Source organism: Puma concolor, chromosome D3 (assembly GCF_028749965.1).
Source record: "Puma concolor isolate L17-30 chromosome D3, mPumCon1.1.hap2, whole genome shotgun sequence".
NCBI classification, from domain to species: Eukaryota; Metazoa; Chordata; class Mammalia; order Carnivora; family Felidae; genus Puma; species Puma concolor.
Genome location: NC_141678.1, coordinates 32,815,058 through 32,839,772, shown reverse-complemented (window position 1 = coordinate 32,839,772; position 24,715 = coordinate 32,815,058). Strand labels below are relative to the sequence as shown.

At 41.4% G+C, this 24,715-nt stretch overlaps 1 protein-coding gene across 7 annotated transcripts in view; it reads right to left on the bottom strand.

Moving 5' to 3' along the window:
- MPPE1 (metallophosphoesterase 1) overlaps positions 1 to 24,465 on the bottom strand; it is a 56,799-nt gene extending 32,334 nt beyond the window's left edge. For 2 of the 7 annotated variants that reach the window (XM_086682435.1, XM_086682437.1), the window contains exon 1: positions 23,387 to 24,465. The gene's annotated coding sequence lies outside the window, so the exon portion shown is untranslated. Of the gene's footprint in view, positions 1 to 4,203; positions 4,289 to 12,391; positions 12,504 to 23,375 lie in introns of all 7 variants that reach the window. The other 5 variants (XM_086682433.1, XM_086682431.1, XM_086682434.1 and 2 more) reach the window with 5 other exon arrangements.
- Between the last annotated feature and the right edge of the window lie 250 nt (positions 24,466 to 24,715).

Sequence of the window (24,715 nt, the reverse complement as noted above, 5' to 3'; positions counted from 1 at the left end):
TCAGAAGAAAATTGAGCAAGAAGTAGAGTAACATCCCTACAGACAACAAAAGCACGCCACAAAGACATGCCCACAAAACACACCCGAGCCAGAGCCTATGATTTCAAAACAAGCTAAAGACATCAAGAGAATGAAGGCAGACTAAATCAGGACTAGGGAAACTCAGAAATGAAGTAACAACTCAGGAAAGAATTGGAAATAAGAGAAGAAAAATGAAGAAACAGAAACCAAAAGGACCGTGAAAGGAAATAAACAATGATCTTAAAATCAAAAAGAAATGGAGGAAAGGTAAAATGAGCTTCAAAGAATATGACAAATATGGAGGATAGGCAAGAATATCTTACAGATAACAGGAGTCCCTAAAGATGAGAAGTAATAGCAGAGAACAATTCTAAAACCTGTAATTCAAGAAGGTTTTTCTGAAATAAAAAATGCACTTTTCAAAAAATATTTGAAGCATATTGAAAGCACTCCCTATGTACCTGAGAATATTAATTCAGAATGTTCAGCATTAAGACACATTCCAGTAAGATGATGAGATTTTTAAAGAAAAATGCTAAGAAAATATATTTGGGCATCTAGGCAAAAAGTGATTTATGAGGGAAAAATATTGATATTGTAGGAACTAGGGCAGGCCACCCCAAGATGGGCTACTTTGGCACGAACATTATTGTGAGTCGAAAAAGCAATCAAAACCCAGCAGATACATAAAAAAAAAAAAAAAAAAAAAAAAAAAAAAAAAGCTCTTTACTTCCCCCACAAGTGCCTAAAAAGAATTCGAGGACCTGTTCTGGGAAGGGAGCTATCACCACAGATCACCACATTATACTACTGGGTGTGGTTGACAAGAAGGAGCCTAGCAAGACCTGTTGACCAAAGTCCTCTATGTCCCATGTGTCCGAGTGGCTCAGCAAACATTTGTTTACCAAGCATTTACTCTTTTACATTATTCCTGAGGACTGTATGTCTTCCCCTGAAGTCCCGGACCGCTACCCCCTTGAGGGACACATTCACGCCTCATTCTGAGTGTCTTTGGAATCTCCGTGTTTCTGTGGATTCCCCGTTAAGTACACTGTTACATTTGATTCTCCCCTGTGGATCTGTCCCATGTCAATTTGATTCTTAGTCCAGCTAAAAAGACCTTGAAGGGGACAGGAGTTCTTGCTCCCTGACAAGATTATCGTCCGACTTTGACAGGAGAAAACAGAGTATACCTACTCTGATTTCATGAGGAAAGAAAATGTGACCAAGGATTTTTATATGCAGCAAAATGGAATTTCAAGTGTTAGAGTCATGGACAACTGTTATCAACATGCAAGAATTCAGAGAATTGAGTTCCCATGATTTCTTCCAGAAAACAAGCTTTGGACAATTGAAGGGACGAGGGAGAGACATTGATGTAAAAGCATTGATGGTGAACATCGGAGATACAGTTCCTTTTGAACGCAGACCAAGTTCTGGTTAAAAGAGAGAGTATGGTATGTAATAGCTATGCACCCTGACAAAATAGATGTAGAACAACTTTTTTTTTTTTTAAAATAGAAGAATGGAGAGCACAATGCAAAAACAAATTGCTGTTTTCAGTAAGCATATTGCTAACAAAGGTATTTATGGTGTTACTCTAACACTTTTGCATGTATAACAGGGGATAAGGCAACTTAATAACTGTGGGATATTCTAATATATCAGGCCCTGTGCCCCTGATACCAGGACTCTTGGTGTGGAAGAAAGGAGATACAGACAGGGGTATGCAGAAGCCATGTGCGCTGTTCCAAAATCCACAAGCGGTGACATCACACTGGTAACATCACTTGGAATCAGCCATGCTGGGGGTGTGTACCCCACTGTCGGGGAGGAAGAATATCCTGCCCCCTTCAAGGTCTCTCTAGCTGGACTAAGAATCAAATTGACATGAGACAGGTTAACAGAAGAAAGTCAAACTTAATGTCATATGTCCTGGGAATCCACACAGACATGGAAATTCCAAATGAGGTATATATATCATCCTGAACTAAGAAGAAAGCAGTAAGGGTCTGGGACTTCAGAGGGAAGGCATGCAATTCACATACCTTTGCCTCACCATACACGTGGGTCACTCAGATAAAGTTTATCTCTGGTAAGAATTCTTATTCTTGGAAAGAGCCCCAACTGAGATTCTTCTACATAGTTAAGGGAGGGGCAAAAGTTTCTCTTGAGCCCACAGGGTCTCCATCACCTTCAGCCCAAGATAGTCCACAGGCGAAAGGGATACATTTGGGGGAACCTGCCCCCAACCTCTTCGCTATGGAAACTTGTGAAGGAGACCAGAACATGCCACTTTGGCATAATGATTATTTTTACCTTGAAGGCACTGAGAAACAACAAACACGGCAAGAGTCTACACCACCACACCCCATCTGACTAAAAGCAGGGCATACCTTTCACTTCCATTCATAATGGAAATTTCCATTTTTAAAGATGTCCCCTTCTCCTGTACTGGAAGACAAGTCACCTGAGACTGCCTAACAAACCTTACTAGTATATACTTCTCCTAGTCATCTTCCCACAATTTACCAAATCCCCAGTTTGCTTTGTCTAGTGTCTACCCCACAATTATCATCCTTTTTTAAAATGACATACAAGCCCCAGGCCTAACTGCTTCTCCGAGTTTTTACTTCTTTTCTGAGAAGGCGCTGTGTGCCTGCAAAATAAACTTTTTTCTTGTTACTCTGTCTCATAGCTTTAATTCACAGGCCCCACTCACCGAACCTCAGAGAATAGAAGAAAAAGATGGTTGTTTTTTGGTTTTTTGGTTTTTGGTTTTTTTGTTTTGTTTTTGTTTTTGTTTTTTCTTTACTCCACTAGAGTTTTGACTATCACAAAGGACAGGTGGGACACCTCAATCATTTTAGAGGTTGTAGCTGAGAACTCAGGATGTCTGACAAAGCTGGCAAAAAGTAAAAATTCATACCAAGTCAGCCTCACAGATTTCTGATCAAATGAGGACAGCAAGAGCCCCTCTTTATCTATATTTGGATTAGCAGGAGGAAACACTTGGAAGAACCAGTTCTTTGGGTATTACTCTTGGGTGACTCTTGGTTTTGAGAACTCTTTGGTTATTGATCCTTGCTCTTCTAAGGACAGCCATTGCTTTCCTTATTGTCCATTTTGTGTCAGGCTGTCAGACCTGCATCTGCAAACAGCCAACCTTCAGGCTGGGGAACCCCAAGAACTTGTAGTTGACCACACAGAGATGTGGGCTGCACTCCACTGTTGCTGATATCCTACTGACTATTGCCAGAGATCAGGAAGCTCACTTAAGTCTTTCTTTCTTTCTTTTTTAATTTTTTAAAATGTTTATTTATTTTTGAGAAAGACAGAGCGTGAGCAGGGGAGGGGCAGAGAGAGAGGGAGACATAGAATCCGAAGCAGTCTCCAGGCTCTGAGCTGTCAGCACGAGCCCGATGTGGGGCTCAAACCCATGAACCCCACGTGAGATCATGACCTGAGCTGAAGTAGGAAACATAACCAACTGAGCCACCCAAGCGCCCCAAGTCTTTCTTTCTTCTGGCTGCCTTTGGGAGTAGCTCTAGATCATGGTAGCTGAGTCTTTTGCACCCGCTTTGGAAATCCTCTTGGGTCCCTGGTTAAGCTATAAAAAGGCAAAATTATTGACTTTGGTTTTGAGTCACATTTGTAATAGGTATACCTTTGGAAAGAAACAAAGTGGGAGGGTCGATACTGCCAGGAAAATTCAACGTTTGTCTTCACCAAACCTGATAATAATATATTTGAAAGGATTTTTTTAAGAGTCTGTGGTCAGAAGTTGCCCAATTGGAGGCCAGCATTCAGGGCCCAAGAGGAGCTGTTTTTAAGGCCTCCTCACCTATGAATAACTGGGCTAAAATGGAACTATGTACTCAGAGGAAAAGAAAACAAACTCTAGCCTTTGTGGAATGACTTAAAAACATCCCAAAGGCACATAGCTATAAATCTGGAATTTGGGAATCCTCAGATTTTCATCTTAGTCGGAAATCTTTCTGAAATAAAGAAACAAATTCAAAACGATGTAGTTGGATGAGAGTCACCCCCTTGCTATTATCATTGAGGTGACCGAATTCTTTGAGGAATTAAAAACAACTGACCCCATCTTACTAATCGAATCTTTACAAAGACGGAAAGTGACACCCTAGAAGTAATTCAAAGCCCAGACATCCTTCTTACCAAGTCCCACATCTCCCTTGTTCATCTGAAGACTCTTGCAGATACTGTGAAAGGTCAGGACATTGGAAATGGAACTGTTCTGCACCTAAGAAAAAAACAAAAGGGGGGAACTTTTTAAGTAACAGTTGCCCCAAACCTCTGATGATAGGAACTGTTGTTTCAAGAAGCCAAGAAACCTCTCTGAAATGGAAACTTCCAAGGAGGTTACTGTTGGTCCCTCAACTGAAGGGCTCCTTACTCTAACTTCCCAAAAATGAACTAGATATTTTATCCACTCAGATGAGCTTTTAAAATCCTCAATCTGTTGGTGTTTCCAAAAGAGCTCTTGCCTAAAATTCAGTCCACAGCCTCTATCATTACATATCAGGGCAAATGAAAGTCTTCCCCCCAAATATTGGTAGGCTTCATTGAGCAGGTAGCCTAAACCTGTTCCACCTGCCAGAAACACAGTTTGGATCCAGCCATTTTATATAAACCTGTGGGGTTTGAATGCTATGTTGGCCTGACTCACGGCTAAAATTTTAGGACGCAAGCTTTAAGATTCTTGTGTCTGTCTGCATGTTTGTGTCTATGTATGTACGATGTGTGTGTGTGGCATTTTCTCCCTCCAGAGGGTATTGCCAGAATTAATCTAAAATCCCATATAAGAGATCTATTTTAATTGGCTTAGAAAAACACAAGCACTTACACCAATTAGATATTGCTAAAACTTTCAGAAAAATTGGAACTAATCCAAGTACCTTTTAAGTTCACATGAACTGGAATCATCTTTGGAAAATGGGGCTAATTTAATATTACTGGTTTAATGAAAACAGGCATGTCTTCAGAGTCGTCAGCATTTAGGATAATGCAGGCATGTGTTTATATTCTACTTGGGTTTACTACTCAAATAAGCTTAAGTTATTTCTACTAGATATTTAAGATTGTTGAATTCATGAAACAAGGAGGCCATCACACTGAAATGACTCTAATGCTCTTGGCAGCTCACCTAAGCAAACTAAAACCAAGGTCTATAAATAGCTCAAGGTTGTGAATTTGAAACCTAAGGACAACCAAGCACCAACAGCCAACTAGACTTTACGCTGTAAACAATCAGTGATTTTCTGACTTGGTTTCCACACCTTCTCTGAGTCTTTCCCCAGGCTCCTGTCCATAGAGTGCCTTCTAACCCCTTCCAGTTTGATGCTTCCCCATCTGAATAGACTTTTGCTCAAATAAACTCTTTTCTTTTTTTTGTTGAGGTGGAGTCATCACACAACATTACAATAGGTTCAGGTGTACAACATAGTGATTCAACAACTCTATATACATTATGCTATACTCACTGCGAGTGGAGCTGCCATCTTTCACCAGACAACATATTACACTACCATTGGCTATATTCCCTGTGCTGTACCTTTCATTCCCCCATTACTTATTCATTCCATACCTGGAAGCCAGTATCTCCCACACCCCTTCAACCATGCTACCCCTGCTCCACCCCCTTCCCTCTGGCAACCATCAGTTTGTTCTCTGTATTTACGGATCTGTTTCTGGGTTGTTTGTTTGTTTGTTTTCTAGATTCCACATATAAGTGAAATCATACGGTATCTGTCTTTCTCTGTCTGACTTCTTTCACTTAGCGTAATATCCCCTGGGTCTATCCATGTCGTTGCAAATGGCAAGATCTCATTCTTTTTTTTCACAGCTGAATAATATTCCATCGTAAATATATGCCACATCTACTTTATCCATTCATCTATTGATGGACATAGGTTGCTTCCATATCAAATAAACTCTTAAAATTTTTAATATGCCTCACTTCATCTTTTAACAAGATCATAAAATTACAATTTATCCTAAGAATAAAAAGTAGAGCAAATTAATTGTCTGATGTATGTCAAACACAGCAATTAAAAAAAAAAAGGAAGTCATATGTTTAAATTTTTGGTTCTTTACTTCTGTGACTTTTTTTTTTAATATATGAAATTTATTGACAAATTGGTTTCCATACAACACCCAGTGCTCATCCCAAAAGATGCCCTCTTCAATACCCATCACCTACCCTCCCCTCCCTCCCACCCCCCATCAACCCTCAGTTTGTTCTCAGTTTTTAAGAGTCTCCTTATGCTTTGGCTCTCTCCCAGTCTAACCTCTTTTTTTTTTTTTTTTTTTTTTTTTTTACTTCTGTGACTTTTGATGCTTGCCAAACAAGCATATGTTACACAATTTGTCAACAACACCAAAATTACTTAAGATGATGGCTAGCTTACTAATGTCTCATACGATTTTCATGAGCAGTCCAAAAATTATCATTAGGAACATATGAATTAAATAGATGTAAGTGGTATAAAAGTTTATAAATGAATCCTTCAACAATACTTCCATTTTATAATATGTCTGCTTGAAAATAACTTCCAAAATCTTTCTGGTAACTTAAAACCTTAGAGTTATACTAGGTTAAGTTAAATGATAGATATTTGTTGAGTATTTGGATCATTTCTAAATAAGATAAAATGTGGAAATATTATTTTTTTCCTAATTCATTTTATTTATTTATCTATTTATTTAGTATGCTTACATTCGGGTTTTTTAATTTTTTTAATTTACATCCAAATTAGTTAGCATATAGAGTAACAATGATTTCAGGGGTAGATTCCTTGATGCCCCTTACCCATTTAGCCCATCCCCCCGCCCACACCCCCTCCTGTAACCCTCTGTTTGTTCTCCATATTTATGAGTCTCTTATGTTTTGTTCCCCTCCCTGTTTTTACATTATTTTTGCTTCCCTTCCCTTATGTTCATCTGTTCTGGGTCTGTTCTGGGTCTTAAAGTCCTCATATGAATGAAGTCATATGATATTTGTCTTTCTCTGACTAATTTCTCTTAGCATGATACCCTCTAGTTCCATCCACGTAGTTGCAAATGGCAAGATTTCATTCTTTTTGATTGCCGAGTAATAGTATATATATATACGACATCTTCTTTATCCATTCATCCATCGATGGACATTTGGACTCCTTTGCATACTTTGGCTATTGTTGATAGTGCTGCTATAAACATTGGGGTGCATGTGCTCCTTCGAAACAGCACACCTGTATCCCTTGGATAAATACCTAGTAGTGCAATTGCTGGGTCGTAGGGTAGTTCTAATTTTAGGTTTTTGAGGAACCTCCATACTGTTTTCCAGAGTGGCTGCACCAGTTTGCATTCCCACCAGCAGTTCAAAAGAGATCCTCTTTCTCCGCATCCTGGCCAACATCTGTTATTGCCTGAGTTGTTAATGCTAGCCATTCTGACAGGTATGAGGTGGTATATCATTGTGGTTTTGATTTGTATTTGCCTGATGATGAGTGATGTGGAGCATTTTTTCATGTGTCGGTTGGCCATCTGGATGTCTTCTTTGGAGAAGTGTCTATTCATGCCTTTTGCCCATTTCTTCACTGGATCATTTGTTTTTTGGGTGTTGAGTTTGATAAGTTCTTTATAGATTTTGGATACTAACCCTTTCTCTGATATGTCGTTTGCAAATATCTTCTCCCATTCTGTCGGTTGCCTTTTAGTTTTGCTGATTGTTTCCTTTGGTGTGCAGAAGCTTTTAATTTTGATGAGGTCCCAGTAGTTCATTTTTGCTTTTGTCTCCCTTGTCTCCAGAGACGTGTTGAGTTAGAAGTTGCTGCGGCCAAGGTCAAAGAGGTTTTTGCCTGCTTTCTCCTCAAGGATTTTGATAGCTTCCTGTCTTACATTTAAGTCTTTTATCCATTTTGAGTTCATTTTTGTGTATGTTGTAAGAAGGTGGTCCAGGTTCATTTTTCTGCATGTGGCTGTCCAGTTTTCCCAGAACCACTTGCTGAAGAGACTGTCTTTATTTCTTTGGATGTTCTTTCCCGCTTTGTCAACAGGGGTTACAAAGTAGACAAAAAGGTCTATCCAAGATTACTAGGGTGATATCTAAAATACTTAAAGGCAATTTGAAAAGGCTCAGGTCAAAGATCAGGATATCTGAACCTCAACAAAGATAATAATTACAATGAGTTAAAACCCATGAGATACCTTGAAATCCATGAGTTCATATTAATATTGTTTTAAAAAATTAATTTGGGGGGCACCTAGGTGGCTCAGTCAGTTAAGCATGTGAGTCTTGATTTAGGCTCAGGTCATGATCTCCAGGTTTGTGAATTTGAGCCCCATATTGGGCTCCATGCTGACAGAGGAGTCTGCTTAGGATTCTCTCTGTCTCTCTGTCTCTCTCTCTCTCTCTCTCTCTCTCTCTCTCTCTCTGCCCCTCCCCCACTCAAGCTCTTTCAAAGTAAATAAACATTTTTTTAAATAGATAAATAAGAAACTAATTTTTGAACTGCACCATGAAAATATAATCAACACAGCAAACAAATAAAGAGAAAGAGTTATAATGTACCCTGGTTTTCTTATATGAACTGTACACTGGGTTAGTAAAGAGTTGATCTCGAAATGTTTTATGGAAGTACTCCAAGTGAATAGATGAAAAAGACAGGATATAATTAGATTATGTCTACTTTGTAACTCCTGTTGAATTAATATCACTGAGCAGTGACAAGTTCTAGCATTACACATCAGGCATTAGGTCTCTTCTGCCTGAGGAAAGAACACACCATCTTCTGTTCTTGCCAAGGGGAAGAAGCCGATCAAGCTTCCGATCAAGATGACAACGTGCATGGCCTACTGAGGAAAGAGGAACATGTTAAACTGGGTGTGAGTGTGCTACCAGCAAAATCCAGGCTGTGGGAAATTCTACAGGACAAACTCTACGGGCCTTCAACAAATAGATTGTAAGGAAAGGAGAGGATGGCAAATGGAGCTTGAAAAAAAATTTTTTTTAATCTTTATTCACTTTTGAGAAAGAGACAGAGACAGAGACAGAGACAGAGCATGAGCAGGGAGGGGCAGAGAGAGAGGGGGACACAGAATCCGAAGCAGGCTACAGGCTCTGAGCTGTCAGCACAGAGACCAACGTGGGGCTTGAACCCACAAACCGTGAAATCATGACCTGAGCCAAAGTCAGACGCTCAACCGACTGAGCCACCCAAGTGTCCCGCAAATGGAGCTTTTAAATTAAAAGAAACTATGACAAAAACCAGGGGTCATATATAAGTGTTGAATCACGAAACTGTAAACCTGAAACTAATATTGCACTGTGTTAACTCACTGGAATTTAAATAAACACCAAAAAAACCCCCCAAAAAAAAAACAAACAAAAAAAACCCCCACCTGGGTGGCTTAGTCAGTTAAGTGTCCAACACTTGGTTTCAGCCCAGGGGATGATCTCACAGTGGTAAGATCTGTGCTGACAGCAAAGAGCCTGCTTGGGATTCTCTCTCTCTATCTCTCTATCTCTCTCTCAAAAATAAATAAAAAAAACAAAATAACTTAAAAATAAATTAAAAGAAGCTCAAAAGACCTATAAAAAATGGACAAAACCAAACTACATCGTCTATGTGGGTAGTAAAACTACAAAGACGCATAGGGAAGTGATTATTATGAAAGTCAAGATAATGGTTATTTTGGGGGGCAGAGTGATGTGACTGAGAACAGCAACTGGGTAGGGGGTTCTGGGGTGTCTGGAAAAGTTGCACTTCTTGACCTGAGTGGTGGTTTCAAGAGTGTTTGCTTTATAATAATTCATAGCCCACACATTTGGTCTGTGTGGTTTCCTGTGCCTGGGTTTTATTTTATAATAACTTTTAATTCTAAAATACAGAAAGGAAAACTGTGAAATTGGAGTTAATGTGTTTCGTTAACACTATAAAATGTATCCAATTTATTCATTGGAAACTTGAGTTTTCATAAAAACGTTATTGCTCATAAAAACATTTTTTCTCGCTTTGATCAAATCCCTGAGTGTGCCCAGAGATTGTCGAGAAATCAGTCAAGTATAGACTGAATATTATTCAAGATTAAGTAATTTCAAGAGCAAAAGTGCTCTTTTTGAAATCCTTCCAAATGTATTACAGCAACAACACAAATACATATATAGTTTTTAATATGGGTGTGGAAGCATTTTAATGTTTAATATAATGCAATGGGATTTTTAATTTGAAACAAGCCTGGAGCTTACAAAGTTCTTGAAATGGCCTGGAACGGGTGCCATCCGATGACTTGGAACTGGATATAACTGGATATGTCGCCATGACTCTACACAACCTTATGTTTAGTGCAGTAGTTAGGCATTTCAACTGTGGGACTAACCTCCTGGACCTAAGGCCCAACTCTACCGCTCATTAACCATGTGGTCTTGGACAAGTTCCTTAATCCCTTGTTCTGGATCTGTAAAGTGGGAATGATACGAATATCTACTTCATAATATTGTTGTGAGGATTAAACCCTTTACTAGATATAAAATGTTAGATGGGGCACCTAGGCGGCTCAGTTGGTTAAGCATCCAACTCTTGATTTTGGCCCAGGCCATGATCTCACAGTTCATGAGATGGAGCCCCACATTGGGCTTGCTTTCACTCCCTCTCTCTCTCTCTCTCTCTCAAAGAAAGAAAGAAAGAAAGAAAGAAAGAAAGAAAGAAAGAAGAAAGAAAGAAAGAAAAAAGTTTTTAAAAAGCTTTAAATCTTGGGTTTTACCAATTTGACAATAAATTTCATATATTGGAAAAAAATAAAAAATAAAAAAAATAAAAATAAAAATAAAAATAAATCTTGGGTTTTATACGAAAGAGACCACAGATTGCATTATGACACATAAACTAGCCTTTGATACTGTGTTAATCATTGGCAATCCCTGTGGCAATCCAGAGTAATTGAAACAATTTAATTAGTTTATAGGTCATGTCATAGTTCAGTTACTTTTCATATGTAGACCCAGCCAGTTTCAGAAGAAAAGAGAATGCATTTTCAACTATGGTAAATGAATCAGAAGAAAAATATATTACTAATTCCAGTAAGTAATTACCTTTTTATTTTTTTAATATTAGCTTCTTATACTGTTTGCTGTTCCTGTCATTTTTCTCTTCCTGTTCCCCCTTTAGTGATGATCTCTTTCTAGGGATATTCTTGTCCCCAATGTCACCACTAGGAAAAAGAACAGGCTGTAGGAGTATCTTAAATCCTTTATTCACTGTTGTATCCCCAGAAATTAGCACAATGCCTTAAACAGAATTTAATTGGGCCATCTTAAAATAATTCATCTTGAATTAATTATTAAGATGGACTTGGATATTTCACTCAGAAAAAAAAAAAGCAACTTATCCTGATACAGATTTGAAAATGTCCTTTCTGTACCCAAGCAACTCCAGCTTGGTGGCCCAGGTACTCCAACTCCTGGTGGCCGCCCTCTTCCTAAAAGTCCATGCATCAACTCTGCAAGCACTGCTCAATAGTCATCTTACAGTTTTCTACATGTGAGTCTTACCTTCCCAAGAAAAATGCATTCTCCTTAAGGATACAAAACATTTCTCATCAACCTCACTCTGGATTACTGGAAAGAGATGATTAAACACCTAAAGCCTAATGGTTAGAGGACACTTTCTAAAGATTGAATTTTCATTTATATACATATCTTCATGTAGAAATCAATAAAAGACTTTCAAAAACAAGTGTATGTAATAGAAATATTATTTCAAGATGAGAAGAAAATGTAAGATTTCTGACTTTAAAAAGAGCATGTTAGGGGCGCCTGGGTGGCTCAGTCGGTTGAGCGTCTGACTTTGGCTCAGGTCATGATCTCGCTGTCCATGAGTTCAAGCCCCATGTTGGGCTCTGTGCTGACAGCTCGGAGCCTGGAGCCTGTTTCAGATTCTGGGTCTCCCTCTCTCTCTGCCCCTCCCCCACTCTGGCTCTGTCTCTCTCTCTGTGTCAAAAATAAATAAACATTAAAAAAAAGAGATAACAAAAGCAAAAATGAACTACTGGGACCTCATCAAAATTAAAAGCTTCTGCACACCAAAGGAAACAATCAGCAAAACTAAAAGGCAACCGACAGAATGGGAGAAGATATTTGCAAACGACATATCAGAGAAAGGGTTAGTATCCAAAATCTATAAAGAACTTATCAAACTCAACACCCAAAAAACAAATGATCCAGTGAAGAAATGGGCAAAAGGCATGAATAGACACTTCTCCAAAGAAGACATCCAGATGGCCAACCGACACATGAAAAAATGCTCCACATCACTCATCATCAGGCAAATACAAATCAAAACCACAATGATATACCACCTCATACCTGTCAGAATGGCTAGCATTAACAACTCAGGCAATAACAGATGTTGGCCAGGATGCGGAGAAAGAGGATCTCTTTTGAACTGCTGGTGGGAATGCAAACTGGTGCAGCCACTCTGGAAAACGGTATGGAGGTTCCTCAAAAACCTAAAATTAGAACTACCCTACGACCCAGCAATTGCACTACTAGGTATTTATCCAAGGGATACAGGTGTGCTGTTTCGAAGGAGCACATGCACCCCAATGTTTATAGCAGCACTATCAACAATAGCCAAAGTATGCAAAGGAGTCCAAATGTCCATCGATGGATGAATGGATAAAGAAGATGTGGTATACACACACACACACACACACACACACACACACACACACACACAATGGAGTATTACACGGAAATCAAAAAGAATGAAATCTTGCCATTTGCAACTACATGGATAGAACTGGAGGGTATTATGCTAAGTGAAACTAGTGAGTCAGAGAAAGACAAATATCATATGACTTCATTCATATGAGGACTTTAAAAGACAAAACAGATGAACATAAGGAAAGGGAAACAAAAATGATATAAAAACAGGGAAGGGGACAAAACATAAGAGACTCATAAATATGGAGAACAAACTGAGGGTTATGGGAGGGGTTGTGGAAGGGGGAATGGGTATGGGGTATGGGGCACTAAGAAATCTACTCCTGAGGGTGCCTGGGTGGCTCAGTTGGTTAAGCGTCTGATTTTGGCTCAGGTCATGATCTCATGGTCCGTGAGTTCAAGCCCCGCGTCAGGCTCTGTGCTGACAGCTCAGAGCCTGGAGCCTACTTCAGATTCTGTGTCTCCCTCTCTTTCTGACCTTCGCCCGTTCATGCTCTGTCTCTCTCTGTCTCAAAAATAGATAAAACATTAAAAAAAAATAAAAAATAAAAAAAAGAAATCTACTCCTGAAATCATTGTTGCACTATATGCTAACTAATTTGGATGTAAATTTAAAAAAAATTAAAAGGAAAAATTAAAAAGTAAATAAATAAAATTTATAAATAAATAAGCGTGTTCATTTTTTTAAATGTATATAGGTGGGTATAAATCACAATGACACTTATATTTCTTTGGACATATTTAAAAGACAGATGTAGCAGTGTCATTTAAATGTGTTGACAATTGCATCAGAGTAGCAACTATTTAAACTTATAAAGAAATTATTCGAAGACTATTAATGTGGGTGAGGGGGTACAGTTTTTCAAAATCCCTTTAAGGTTATATGATTAAAAAACTGAAAATTGGCTTTATGGCCAGTGGCTCAGTTGGTTGAGCATCCCATTTTAGCTCAGGTTATGATCTTGTGGTTCATGGGGTCACACCCCAGGTCAGGCTCTCTGCTGTCAGTGCAGAGCCTACTTTAGATCCTCTGTCCCACTCTCTCTCTCCTCCTCCCCTGCTCGCTCTCTCTCTCTCTCTTTCTCTCTCACAAAAACAAATAAACATTTTAAATAATAATACTAAAAATAAAAAGCTGACAATTATTGAGCTAAATGAGAGGAAATATTCTCCCCACCCAAAATGAGAAGGTTGAGCCCTTGATATTTTAATATAGACACGTTCTAGTTTTATTCACACAAATACATCCTACATAAACCAAAAAGTTATTAGGGAACAGTGACATGTTTGTGAGCACTTCATTCTTAGCCTTAGTGAAGCCAGGCATGGGAAGATATTTGTATACAACAAATAAAAATCACTATATGCCAAACAAACCACAAAACACACCACATAACTTCATCACAAAAAAAAAAAATGATCTGCTCTGCTTTTCCCCCCAGAATCAATCAGCAGTTATTAAGTAGTTTTTACGTATCAGCAATGTGTTAGTCTGGGGCACCTGGCTGGCTCAATCAGTAGAGCATCAGACTCTTGATCTTGGGGTGGTAGGTTTGAGCCCCACATTGGGGGTAGAGACTGCTTTAAAAAAATAATGTGTTAGCTTGTATGAGTGAATGCAATAATTTCTCTTTCTTTGAGGCAGTCACTGAATTAGTGAATACTGAGCCATTGTTCTTAAAGGAAATGTTAGGTTAGGTTCCTGCACACCACTGGTCACAACATTTTCATTAGCAAATCAATGCAGAACCTTGTGTGATGTGTGTTTCTGTTTAAAGACACCTTCTTTAATACATGTTGTTGATTTATTATCCTTTAGGGCACAGCCTACAACACCCTTGGCATGTCCTAAATGAAGCTTATCTAACACAGGCACTTTCTCTATAAGGCATATCACACCTTCTTGCTAAGCTTAGGAACACTGGACCACACTTCAGCATTACACTTGGGGCCTGTTGTAAACAAGACAGCCAACAAAAAACACAAAGATGCAAAACACAGGCCACTAAATAGACTCCGAAAGGATTCTTCTTCACAGCCTGAGAGCTGAAACAAGGCCACAGAGAGGGTGTGTGTGACCTCAACTGGAAATACACATATTGGGAAATTTACCTTTTTTGTCACTTGCGTGTATCTGTGAATGATCTTGGGGGTTACAGATAAATTTTAGGAAGTAGGCAAATTCAGAAATATAGGATCCAAGGATAATGAACATCAATTGTAAATACATGCTCAAGAAATGTTAACTCTGGAAAGAAAGACAAAAAGAAGTTTAAGCATTAAGGTAGGTAGACTTTGGATAAGATAGAGGAAGTAGGGTATTGTCTAATGTAACATAAGACCAAGATTGAAATGGTATCTGTATTAGTTTCCTATTACTGCTGCAACAAATTATCAACAAATACAGTGGCTTGAAAAGCACAGACCTATTATATTACACTTCTGTAGGTTATAAGTCCTACATGAGTCTCATTGGGCTAAAATCAAGATGTTGGCAAGACTGAGTTTTCTGGAGGCTCTAGGGGAGAATCCATTTCCTTGCCTTTTATAGCATTGAGAAGCCATCCATATTCTTTGGCTCATGGTCACTTCTTCCATCTTCAAAGACATCAATGATGGATCTAATCCTTTTCCCATGACACTATTCTGACTTCCTCTTCCACCTCCCTCTTCTACTTTTAGGAATTTTATGTGATTTTATGGGCTCACATGGATAATCCAGGATAGTTTCCCCTTTTCAAGGTCAACTGATCAAAAACTGAGGATCTTTTTTCCTCCTAACACCAAACATGTAGCATCTTTCCAAATGCTACTGCTCCAATTTTCTAACACCAACTGAGTGTCTTACAACTCAATTCAATTCTGACACTAACTATCCATAGTTAGCATCAGACTCCACAGGTTTAAAGATTGGTCCCACAAGACTGCCCTCATTTCAGATACCAGTTGCAAGTATCGGGTGCCCAGGTTAGCCTCACTTCTCTTCGACTTGGCTACAAAGTCAGAGGTTCCCCCAGGGTGCCTGGGTGGCTCAGTCAGTTAAGCATCCAACTTCAGCTCAGGTCATGATCTCATGGTTCATGGGTTCAAGCCCCACTTCTGGTTCTGAGATGACAGTTCAGAGCCTGAAGCCTGCTTCAGATTCTGTGTCTCTCTGCCCCTTCCCCACTTGTGTGCTCTTTCTCTGTCAAAAATGAATAAACACTAAAAAAAATTTTAAGTCAGGGGTTCCCACAATACAACCCCACATACACAATGACTCCAAGAACTCAGGAAACTGCTATCCTTGCTATTAAATTTTAAAGGATACAAAGACAGCCAAATAAAGAGGCACATAAGGCAAGAACCAGAAGTACCCCGAGTGCAGGAGCCTCTATCCCTGTGGAGATGAGATGTGCCACCCTCCCAGCACATGGATGTGCTTGCCAACTTGGAATCTCCTTAGATTTTTATGAAGTTTTACTATGTAAGCATGATTGTGGCCTTTGGCAACAATCTCAATCTCTAGTCCTCCCCTCCACCCCAGAGGTTGGGGAGATGAGGCTGAAAATTCCAAGATTCTAATCAACTCTTGACTTTTCTGGCAACTGGCTCTTACCCTGATGCTATCTGGGGTAGCAAGAGTCACCTCCTTGGAACACCTCCTCACTTAGGAATTCTAAGAGTTGTAGGAGCACTGTTTCAGGAAGTGGGGACAGAGACCAAATATCTTTCTTATCTCACCACAGCAACTTTAATTCCATCTACAACTGTAATTCCCTTTTGCCATGTAAGGTCACATATACACAGAGTCTAGGGATAAGAATGTGAACATCTTTGGCGGAGGAAGGGGCGTCATTCCAGTAACCACAGCATCTATTGCAGTTTGCAAGCACTAAACGGTAGTGCTTTAGGAACCTTGATGTGCCAACATTATGGTGCTTGGATGGAGGGTCAGCCAAAAGGCTGAAGCCAAAGCACTACACTAGGGTGATGGAGAGAAAATAGAGAGGGGAGAGACTGCAGGGCATTGTCAAAGCAGAAATAATAATTATGTAACAAATATGGAGCTCATGACAGTTCTGTTGGATCATACCCTACAATTAGTACGTGGGTTTTCTGATAAACTAGTAAACGCGTTATGAGCATGTTGGTGATCTGCATTAGTTTTAAACAAACACCTAAAAGTCTAATTCCAGGGATCCAAATTTTCCCTGCTGACAAACTACCTTCTTGTTACCATGGAAAAATTTGGAAGCACCTCATTTATATTCCTTACCTCCTTCCTCCCTCCCTCACCTCACCTCACACTATGTCCAACACTAGCTGATGTGGATGTGGGACGTGGGGAGGGAGCACAGAGAGAGAGAGACACCCTGCCCGCAGGCTTCATTCTATCCCATGATATCAGTGGCCAACCTACCAGTGACTTGTGGATGAGACTGATGAGCCACAGGATAAAGTCCCTGTATACCCAGGCTTTATCCTGTGGACCCATAATCAGCAGCCTTTTTCTCCGTGCCTTCCCAGAACACTTTTACAGGTTTCTAAGCCATCACCTCCTCTTCACCATAATCAACATCTCTTGCAACACCTCCGATGTAAAAAATCGCACAATGATAAGTTGGTTTCACAGTTGGTCAGTAATTGCCAAAATCCCTCCAGATGACAAATGTGCCTAGGCATCTCCATTTTAGATATACACTAATTTTTTTCTAAAAATGAAGATTGTGGCAGTTTAAGAAGTACGGTTCGGGGGGGGGGGGTGAGATTGACCATGTGACTTTGATGTGATTTAGACAAATGAGAATATTTCTTGAAATCTAAGACATCATCAGCTGTGACATGCACCACTATTTTAGGCTCTGGGGATCTGGGGCAAGGGTCTCTCATGAGGTTGCCGTTAAGCCACCAGCTGGGGCTGCCATCATCGGGGGCTAGAGAATCCATTTCCAAGCTCACTCACATATTTGATGGCAGCGTCCAGTTCCCCCTGGCTATTGGCCAAATACCCCAGTTCCTTGCCAGTAGCCAAACTGTCAGCAACCTGAATGTCTCCCCCAAAATGAGGCGAGCCCAAGATGGTGAAAGCCATAGCCTTTTATAGCCCGATCACAGAAGTAACACACTGACTTCTGCCATGTTCTATTGGTCACACAGACTAACTCTGGTACAATATGGGTGAGGACTCTACAAGGGCATGAATATCAGGAGGCTGACTACCACAGTAACGTATTACCGAAAGGAATGTGAAACTAATTTGCTTCATTAAGTGACATTTATTGAGCACTTACTATACACCTTCCCCATACTAAACACTAATAACTCGTTTAAGACAATTAAGTGAGACCCATAATCCCATGAGATGAACCCTGTTATTATCACTTTTTTTTTTTTACAATCATGGAAACTAAAACTTAGAAAGGTTAAGTAACGTACCCAAGGTCACTAGCCAGTCAGAGTGAGGGCTGGGACTTCTGACTTTTCACTAAAATGCTACCCAGCTTTCACTTCAATGTATATTATTGAATATGTCAACAAAGAAATCCCACTAGATAATTTGAAAACCTCCAAGATTCTTTATGGTTTCTTGACTATTGCCCTCACCAGTCCATAAGAAAGTACTTGATTGTGTTGTGACACTTTTAAAACTTTAGCTTATTTCATTTGCTTTGGTAATTATTTATAATTGTTTAAATCAACCGTGATGGACTTCAGCTCTGGTGCCATCTATACCTTCGCGTAAGAAAGGATCAAAACTGCCTGCTTTGCCTCACACGATAGTAGGTATCATTTCAAAAGCTAGGACAGACCTTCAAAGAAATCTGACCAATTTTCTCTGAAGACGTAATAGTCAACACAGTTTTAAAATTATTTTCATAACTTTACAAAAGAAATAGAAGACAAAGGAGACTACTTTTTATTCTCACGTAGATATGTTCAAATATGAATTATCTCAAACACCTGTCAAGAGTAGACACAATCACTCTCCCCCTATATTCAATAACAGTAAAAAGAAAAAGTAATGTAACTTTTAGACTGCTCTGAGAGCACAAAGTACAGTAAGTCTTACTTGTGACCCTAAGACTCATCACCTCCTATGACGCATTCTAACCCATTCTGATAAAGAAACAGACCCAGAGATTATGAAATTAGTTCACTGGGTTTCCAATTCAGATTAGATAAAGTAATTTTCTTAAATCCCTGCAAGTAAAACCTACTAGAGTCATCAGTATGGAAACTGCCATCACATCAGGAAGAAAATAAGGATTTAAGGTACTCACCGTTGGATCAGCTACATTGAGTTTGGAATAGCAACCAGTTGTAACTAAGCAAAGAAAGCAGTGGGTCTGGTATTCATGGAGAGTCAATTCATTGTTAAACTCTTCCTTGAGGAGCACAGAGCTAATGAGGTCTATCCTTGGGTGGTTGGGTGGGGTCTGGCTAAGGCTCAAGAGTAGGAGAGGGAAGACCAAGCTGAGAAGACCAGTAGCCCAGACCATCATAGAGTAGGGGTGCTCCCAGTACAAGGGTGGGGGACAGAGAGGAGTACAGGTGTGGGGGAAAGGGCGGGGTGAGGGGGCAGGAATCCAGCAGACAGTAGAGAGTTTGGGGACTCAACACTGCTGCAGGCTAGATAGTGCTCAAAGAAACAACTGATACTGACAAGTCGTGAGGGCCAAGTTGGAACCTCCAGGCCCAGGTCTCTGACTGCACCCTTTCTGGCTCTTTAGGGAGCAGAGGCCCCAACAGACTGGCTAGTGACGGGGTACTCTGAGCCCAGCACCCAAGAACCACATGAACACTGAGTATTCAGCTCCTTGTGTTTCCTCAGCTCACAGCACAGAATTCTGCAGGAGTCTGAAACTTGGGAAGTTAGCCAACAAAAGAATATACCTAAAGCTATTTTGCTCACAGTTTTTGTTCTGGATGCATATCAGATTCTCAAAAAATTGTTTTGTTCATTAGAGAAAGAGAGAAAGAGAGGAAGGGAGATGAAAAGGGAAAGAATATGGAGAAGGAGGAGGAAGAGGGGGAATGAATGAGAGCGGGTCAAAGGAAGGAAAGAGGGAAAGAAATAGAAGAAACACAAAGATGAAAAAAGAAAGGAAGGAAGGAAGAGGGAGGGAAGGACATCAGTTTGGTGGGACCATGCGCATGCGCACACACACACACACACACACACACACACACACACACACACACCACTGTGATCACCCTAAAGACATTAGCTATTTCTCAGCTCTGCCTATTATCTGAGCCACTCCTTAGGACATCCTTTGGGGTAGGAGCAGATGTTGGCTGGGATAACGCTATAGATTTTGGTTTAAATTTATTTTGTCTCTAGGGTAAGTTATATTTTGCTTTTCTCTTAAACATAAAGACAAAGGGTCTCAAGGCAAATAATCGTCAATCAGAAATACTAAAAGTGGTCAGGTTGTGAACTAATTAGACTCATGCCGAGGATACAAGGACTATTAATGTCCCCAGCAGGTGGCGCAAGCTGCCCTCTACTGTGATGAGACTTCCCAGATCCTTACAGTGTTAAAATAAGTTTCCTCTTCACACTATGTTTCAAACAGCAGATCCTAACCAGGTAAGGGGTTGGGTTAGGAAAGAGATCGTTCAGCAGGATTCCAAGAGACACTAAGTAGGGAAGACAAAATCTGGAGGCTTTTAATTTTATTTCTCAGGTTAAACTGTTTAAAAAACACTCATTGACCTCACAAATAATATTGTTCCATTCATATCATTTTGGGCTCTGAAAACTTAAGAATTCTTTCAAGACAGAGTTTTAGATTAAGTGCCAAAGGACAACAAAGTACCAAGAATTAGGATATCTGAAAATATTTGTATTAATTGGTGAAGGGTTTATAATGGAGAAGGCTTTCCCATAACAAATTAAAGATAAATCAATTCTGAAGGAAACCTCGAGAAAGGGGACGTTGATTAGAGATTGTTGAGATCAGCCAACGTAGAAATTCTGCTGCTTCGCTAGTTTCTTACAAATAAATACAGTGTTCCTGCTCACACGTTCAGCTCGGGGCTATGCATTTTTTTTTTTGTGAGCAAGCAAACAGTAGAACTGAAAACATTTGCATCCCTGGGGATGAGGTAACCCTTTTTTGGAAAGGTAGGGAACATAATATGTTATCCTTGGAGTCATCTCCAAAATCTGGGACAGAAAACAGAAATTTATTAATTAAGTCTTCTTAAATGTCTGCCCTCATATGTTTCCAAAGAAACAAGAGTTTGGAATGTTCAGGTCAGTGACTAATTTCCAGTGAATAGCTGTCCTGCCAGCACCTACTGCCTTCCTTCCCTCACATCCATTGATGTTTTAACTCTGCGTCGTCTGCTTCCCTGTTGGTCTGCCACTAGAGCTTTTACTTGTTAAAGATATTTTAAAATATAAAAGTCGCATGTGCGAACAGCAAGAAATTTGAAAACGCTGAAAGGCATAAAGGAGAAATTTCCCATGACTGAGTAGATATTGGCAACACCTACTTCTCACAAAGAGCTTGTGCCCAGAATAGACAAAGAACTCCGACAAATCAATTTTTAAAAAAACGATAAAGAAAAATAAATAAATAAAAATAAAATAAAAAACGATAAAGAGAAAAAATGAGCAATAGGTTTGAACAGACACTTCACCAAAGAGCATACTCAAATGGGCAATCTCAATTCTGTTAATAACCAGCTGTCAATGAAAACCATGGTGTGCATGAGGGTTTTAAAGTCCACAAATTCTTTGCTACTTCTCCCTTCAAGACATGGGGACTAGTTCCTTTGAGGGCAGTCTACGAGTAAACACTGGTTTCCAACAGAGAATAAAGCAGATCGAAGTGTGTGGCTTCCCCCTCGCCCCCTCTCTTGGATCACTCGGACAGGACCACGGGCTGCCATGTTAGGTGGCTGCCCAAGGAGCTTTAGGGAGGCCAACACCAAGAGCAACTGGGGCCTCTAGCCAAACTCTGAGTAAAAGACCCTGAGCAGAACTGCCCTGCTAAGTCTCTCCCAAAGAAATGGTGATCCACAAAAACTGTGAGATAATGAATTTCTTAAGCCACCAAATTTGGGGGGAAGTTGTTATGCAGATGACATATACACTAGGATACCACTGCACATATACCAGAAGAGCTAAATTTAAAAAAAAATTTTTTTTTAAGTTTATTTACTTTGAGAAAGAGACAATATGAGGAGGGGAGGGGGAGAGAGAGAGGGAGAGAGATAGAGAATCCCAAGCAGACTCTGCACTGTCAGCACAGAGACTTATGTGGGGCTCGAACACAAAACGGTGAGATTGTGACCTGAGCTGAAAGCTTAACCAATTGAACCACTCAGACGCCCCAGAATAGCTAACATTTTTAAGTTTGAGGTATGGAGAACTCATTACAATGTGCAACATGGCAACTCTCATTGCACTGCCGCTGATGGGTGTGTAACCGGTGCAACCATTCTAGAAAACCGTGTACATGATCTACTGAAGTTGAACATATGCATGCCCTATCGTGCGTTTCCACTGCTGGGACACACAGACAGAAATGCACGCACATTAGGCATTGAAAATCACGTACAACGATATTCACAACAGCATCATGTCATAGCTCAAACTGAAAATATGACAACAGTATTTGGATAAATAAAAGGCGGTGTGTCCACAGAGTGATAAGCAGCAGCGACAATCCATGAACTATCGCTGCGTGTAATAAGCCAGCTGAGTCTAACTCCCATGATGCATGAAAGAAGCCAGGCACAAATTAACCCAGAATAGATTCTATAGTCAGCAACCAGTAAGGAGAGAGAAACCACACCAGCTAACCCAATAGACAGGATGTATCATAAAGAACAGTTAACTAGGTATAAAGATATTAACTAGATGACTAAAAGTCAAAAACAGGTATCAGGGAGGTAGCTACCACCTCCTAGGACTGGGGCACAAGAAGAAAAAAGCTGAAATTCCTGAAATCTAGAAGCTTGGAGGCAGCCCCCTCCCCAACCTTCTGGTGCTGGGACCGGTGTCTTGGGGGGCGCTCAGAGGGGTTCTCTAACTGCTGCGAAAATTACAAACTAGACTCCATTACTGCTGCCGGAAAGCGCTGCTGGCACTGGGGCGGGGGGGGGGGGGGGGGGGGGGGGGGGGGGGGGAGGTTGCTAGGGTGACGTTGGCAGGAAAGGGAGCCAGCAGGAAGAAGCAAGTCCCTCCCCTCTCCTACGAGCTGCAGGTTCCCTGCAGCTGGTTTCCAGGGGAGTCTGGGTATCAAGGGACAGGGGACAGAGGGATGGCGCTGAGGCAGCCTCGCCCGTAGCGCGAGGCCGACGGGAGCGTGGGTCTGGAACCGAGAGGCGGCAGCCTGAGAGCTGGCACAGAGGGCATACGTGAACGTTCAAAAGGAAACAAAATGGACACGTGGTGTTAATGTTGGGACAGCGGTTACCTCGAGGTGGGGGTAGGGATTTCTCGAGAAGTGAGCCCTCCCACAAGGGGAGCTTCCGAGGTGCTAGGGACTTCGAGTGCGTTCACCTAGGCGATGTACATAGCCCTGTGTGGGCAAAGCCTTCCCTTAACACCCTGCTTTCCGGTTATAAAAGGCAACAAAAGGTTCCAGGAGGTTCAACTCCGTGTAATCCAGTGACTACTTACTGAAATCTCACCTAAACTTGAAGATGGGCCTCTTCTTGGAATGTTTCCCCGATTCTTTTATTCGCATGGGTCTCTTCCTCCTCTGAAGTCTTAGAAAAGTCGTCGACGGATTTCACAATGTAACGCAAATTGGTGTCATGGATTACATCCAAGGTGCTAGTTTCATCTTCCCAAAGAGGTGATAAACCTGAGGCCAGAAACTCAATACCCTCGAGGTGGCATAGCTCCGGACTGAACTCAGGTGTCCATAAATCAGTTATCTGTTATCTAACAATCAGCTTCAAACCTAACCGAAATGCTGATGAGTTAAACGCCTCATTTGACACGAGCTAACTAGAATATATGAAAGAGGTCACTGTTTTGAGTTTCTTTATCAAGAAAGGGAAGGCCCAAAGATGACCCGGTAAGTGTACCGTCTTCAAGGGAAAAACAAAATCCTTTTATGGAAAATTCTGTTTTCCCTATTATGTTGAGAGTGAAAATGCTTCCGGCACAAGAACCAGAGCGTCTGGGCCGCCGCAGGCGGTGGGTGCCACCGCGACCTTTGCCCCACTTCAGGCGGCGGCGTTGACGCTTCTCCCCGCGGGCGGCCTCGGCCCCTTCTCCTCCTCGCTCAACCCTCGCTCAAGCTTGCACTAGAGCAGGCACTCGTCCCTTGCCATAGAAGCCGCTCTTCACACGTCAGCCAGGCTATTTTTAAAGGCTCTCCTGGAGATCCCCAAAGAAAAAGCATCGCGGGGCGGGGCCGCCGCCCCGCCGGGTCCTCCGGGTCTCCACGCTGCAGCCCGGCCAGCGAGAGGACCGTCCCCAGACACCTCGGAGAGCACCGCCCCCAGACCCCGGAGGGAGGACAGTCCCCGGACACCCAGAAGGGTTACCCCCAGACCCCGGGGATCCGCCCCCAGAAGCCCCCGGAGGGGCTGTCCCCACCCTGTCCTGCTCTCTTCCTCCTTGGCGTGGCCGCCGCCGCCTTCCTTCCACGCTCTCCCGGGGAAAGGCCGCCCTCTAGGCCTCCTCGCTTTCCCCTTTCCCAGGACTGACGATGGCCCTCTGCCCACCCTTGGGCCGCCCGGAAGCTTCCTCTTTAATGGCCAGGGGCCCATACGACTCGAGTCTCAGATTTCCCACCCCTCCCCCGCGTCTGTGCCCCGCCTTCCCCCAACCTGTCACCCAAGGCTGGGGGCCAAGGCGGGCGTGGGGGCGGACCTTGGCGTGGCTGCTGCTTGAATCGCGGCCCTGGACCCTTTTTGCCTGTTGTCTCTGGGCAGCCTAGGCCAGGCGAGTCTGGGACAGGTTCAGGGGTCTTATTTAGCGCCTATAAAGGGAGGACTTCACCCTCC